This window comes from Sinocyclocheilus anshuiensis, unplaced genomic scaffold (assembly GCF_001515605.1).
Source record: "Sinocyclocheilus anshuiensis isolate Anshui unplaced genomic scaffold, SAMN03320099.WGS_v1.1 scaffold1161, whole genome shotgun sequence".
NCBI classification, from domain to species: Eukaryota; Metazoa; Chordata; class Actinopteri; order Cypriniformes; family Cyprinidae; genus Sinocyclocheilus; species Sinocyclocheilus anshuiensis.
This window is the reverse complement of record NW_015558611.1, coordinates 411,969-416,510: the sequence shown is the minus strand read 5'-3', so window position 1 is coordinate 416,510 and position 4,542 is coordinate 411,969. Positions and strand designations below refer to the sequence as shown.

General features: G+C 36.0%; 1 pseudogene; it reads right to left on the bottom strand.

Annotated features, from left to right (window-relative positions):
* LOC107680300 (interphotoreceptor matrix proteoglycan 1-like) overlaps nt 1-4,240 on the bottom strand; it is a 17,475-nt pseudogene extending 13,235 nt beyond the window's left edge.
* Nucleotides 4,241-4,542: the final 302 nt, after the last annotated feature.

The following is a 4,542-nucleotide window of genomic DNA, read 5'->3' as shown; positions in this document are numbered from 1 at the left end:
GCCCCCTAGAGGACGCAGTGTCTCGTTCCCTACTCAGGGAACCATGGTTACATATGTAACCTGAGATGCTTTTTGGCTAGATTTAAAACAAGGAAAAGTGCACTTTTAGATAAACAAGGCAATAATAGATGGCACTCGTGGTGGTTGTTAAACAAAATTAACATATTTATTGAGTTTAAATATGAATATGTCTATGAAAGATTGTATTACTGTACTGTGATAAAAGAGAATCACAATGCTGAAAAAGCATTTTCAGAAACAACGTTTGGATTTGAAATCAAAATAATGGATAAATGTTGTGTTTGTGGTAAACAGGATCAGGAGCGGACTGCTAACGCATCCTGTGCAAAAGCAAAATGAGTCCGTGCTGCTTCTGCACCGCATATTATAATTTTGTTCAGTGTATATATATATATATATATATATATATACCATTATTATATTATATATTTAATACATATATTATACACTAGAGTTGTGTGGGGTGGAGTGAAGATATAATTTGATAATTTGCTGTGCTGTCACAATCGTGTTGCACTGTGGTATATAGAGCTGTGTAGAGCAGTGTAGATATAAGTAGACTCACTCCCTTGGTCAAAATTGAGGGGTCGAGGACCTGTCCATATAAACTTCTCTTGTCCACTTGATGGAGTGGAACACACTTCATAATGGCAGGTTGAGTTCCATGTTTTTGTTAGCACAATAAAATGAACCACAGATCACCACCAGCACCCCTCATTTTCCAGCAGACAGTTGAGAGCAGTGTATTGTGGATGTTGCAGTAGCTGGACCTGCGCATATCTCTGATGGGCTATGAAGCTGTACACCTAATAGCTGTACACGAGGTGAATAATGCACAATATATTTTGCAAATCTGTACTATCTGTCTTAGATGTTAAGCTTAAGCCAAGTATTATTGACCTGGTGGTCATGACCTAAAATGACAGCAGGGCAAAGTGCTTGCTTGTACTGTAAGCAAGTTGTCACTATATTAAAAAAAAAAAATTATATCAACCACTGCTGCCAGTTTTTACAGTAAATGTATATAAAGTATATGAAGTATGTCATGTAAATTGTGCTCCAGACCTGTAAGGCAGTAGAGATGTCTGGCGTAGTGCTGACAGTAGTAGATTGATCTGGGGTAACAAACACTTCTACTGTTGCTTCAGTCAGGACTTCCACTGAACCTGAACAACAGAGATTGAGTTTAGTTAAACTTACCAAAATGATGATAACTTCTCACTGAATACCAAAAACAATTCAACTATACCTTCCATTCCTTGTGCTCCATAATTTGTTGGCTCTTCAGTTATATTTCTATAAATTAATAATGAAAAGCAAACACATTACAAAACAAATTTGACTTAAACATTTAAAGGAATAGTTGAACCAAAAATGAAAATGTACACACCCTCAGGCCATCCAAGATGTAGATGGGTTTGTTTCTTCATCAGAACAGTCACCTTTATTTCTATAGCACTTTATACAACAGCAACAGATTTGGAGAAATCACTTGCTCAGCAATGGATCCTCTGCAGTGAATGGGTGCCATCAGAATGAGAGTCCAAACAGCTGATAAAAACACCACAATAATCCACAAGTAATCCACACCACTCCAGTCCATCAGTTAAGGTCTGGTGAAGCAAAAAGCTGTGTGTTTGCAAAGACATTTTTCCAGCTAAAATATGAGCACTCTATCTATAATATTGCTTTCTCTGTGAAAAAGTTGTCATCTGAATCAGGAGATAAATCTGCACGGATCAATACTGTTTACAAGTGAAATCAGTCCAAAACTGTTCTAAATAAATAAGTTGGTGGGTTTTGATGTGAGAGAACAACAGGGGATGGACTTTTTCTCTGGTGGAATTATGGACCCATATTTTGTCCCGAATGCATTAATGATGGATTTGTTGCATTCAAACATGTAGATTTTAACTTCACAAGATGTTAACTGATGGACTGGAGTGGTGTGGTTTTCTTGTGGATTATTGTGATGTTTTTATCAGCTGTTTGGACTCTCATTCTGACGGCACCCATTCACTGCACAGGATCCATTGGTGAGACAGTTATGCAATGCTACATTTCTCCAAATCTGTTCTCACGAAGAAACAAACTCCTCTACATCTTGGATGAGCTGAGGGTGACTACATTTTCAGCAAATTGTCATTTTGGAGTCAACTATTCCTTTAACTTTTGGCCATCTGACTAAAAACAGAGATTGAATTATGCTGATATATTCAGAGTAGCTCCTATTTCACAATCGCCCATAGATCGCACACACTCAAAAAAAAAAAAAGGTAACCTAAAAATAGCAACATTTACATTAACTGATTTTAACATTTTAATTAACATAGATGAATCAACCTAAATACTTTAATTTATACAAACAAAACACATTTACACTGTATTCACAAAAAAACGTTATATGACATCTTTTGAATGTTTAGTATTGTGTGAATGTTTGATTAGTTTACCCTGTAGACCATGTCTATGTGTTCCTGTGAGTTGCTGAAATTCATGGCGAGATCTGAGATGCACATAGAGTCATGCTGGCATTTGTGGACCCATTTCTGGTACTCTGAGCTGCTGGGAATTCTGTCCAGAAAGATCCGGAAAGCCTCCCATACAGCCTCCTGGCAAACTGACAAGGTCAATAAATAAGTGTTCAGATGAGAAATTTTACAGCATACATTAAAGTCTTTCTGGATCCATTTAGTTGTAAACAAATATTTTTCTGTATTGCTAAACTGCAATGAAATAAAACAGAGGTTTAATTCATATTTCATAAATAATGACTTGTCTAATTTTGACTAATTATACCTGTTTATTCTCTGATATGTAGATTACATTTTCTTTCAACTGCCTGGGCATATTTCTCTAAATTTGAATACACTTCTCACAGATGGATCTATTTTATGACTGCTTATTTATTTATACACAATAAAGCATTTGACGGAGTTCAACACACTTAATTTTAGAAAGTACGAACCAACATGTAAAACTGGGCCAAAAAAAATTATACATATATTAGTACATGGGTAAATATCCTGTCTCATTATTTATTTTTTGGTAATCTTTTCTCTCTAGCACCTACACTTGAAAAAAGCATTTCAGTAAATACATTTGGGCATAGCTGTACTGCACATTTGAACAGACTACTTTTTTTTTTTTTTTTTTTGTGGTGAATTTCATGATGTACTTACAATTTCAAAATAATAATCTAAAAGCATGATTTAATTAACTGACCTAAATTTGAATTTAAATTCATAAGTCGGATGTTTCCTTTGTGAGCTGATGACCTGAATCAGGTGTGTTAGATTAGGGAGACATACAAAATGTACGGAGTTTCGAGGGCAGCTTCCAGGAATTGGGTTGAGAGTCACTGCACTAAACAGAACCATTGATGCATTTAAATGAGTTAAACTTTCTAATAACAGAGAAGATATTTCTTTTACATGTTTTAGAGCCATGAGTTACCTCTCAGTGTGTAGTATGTTTGGTGGCTTGCTATGACTTCCCGTATTGTCTCCTGCAGACATACTTTCACCTCTGAGTGGAAGAAGTCTGACCTCTTGATGCGATGCTTTTCCATTTCAAATCTAGTCCTCATCCCTGAATTCTGCTTTGGTGGGTTTGGCAGGTTTGTTAAGCTAATAGTGTGAAGGGTCTCTGATGGATTTAGCCTGCTTCGGTTTGTGAAAACAACAACAAAAAATGAATGAGTCAAAAATAAAAGGTTAGTAACTTTTGTTGTAATTTGCCATATTTCTACTAAAATGTTGACATTTCTCAGCTCTCAAAACCCCCAAGGCCGGGAAAGCCAATGGTAGCCTCAAGATCTATTCTTTCACATTTATGGTAATTTTCTCCACTTTCCAATTCTGTTCACTTCTATAGTTGTTTGTGTGGTTATATTTGAAACTCGTTGATTTACATAAAAAAATAACTTATATGAAAAAACACAATTATATGTTATTTATCAAAACAAAATTTTGGTTACTTTCTACACATTGAAAAACATACTGGTGTGTCCACTAATTTCATATCTCTTCAATAGGTTACAATACTCATCACAGTATATGTCCAAAAGAGCTGCCTCATTTAAGACATTCTACGTCTTGTAATAAAAGTTGACTTTGTTACCTTGAATTCCTGCGACGGACACAGTAAGGAAGAAGAGTGTGAAGAGATGCCCACATTTCAAAGACATGCTGACTTCAAGTCTTACATCTAACCCCATGCTGTATTAAGACAGCACAAGTCCTTTTTCTTGGATATATCCGTCAGAAGCAGTCATTATGGCCCCTGAGACCTTGGAGCCAAGCACTGAGACCTGAAAATGGAAATGAAGGAAACTGGAAATTAAAACTGACTTTTGGTGTCTCACAGAAGACAAAACCGTGAAAGCAAAAATCAGAAACACAGAGCAGAATGCAAGCGAGAGCGGGTACAGATAAGCAATACTAAGACTGCTAAGGTAAGTCTTGGTGTAAAGGCATGACATTGTGTGACAGATTACGGTGAAGTAGTTAAAAAAGCAAG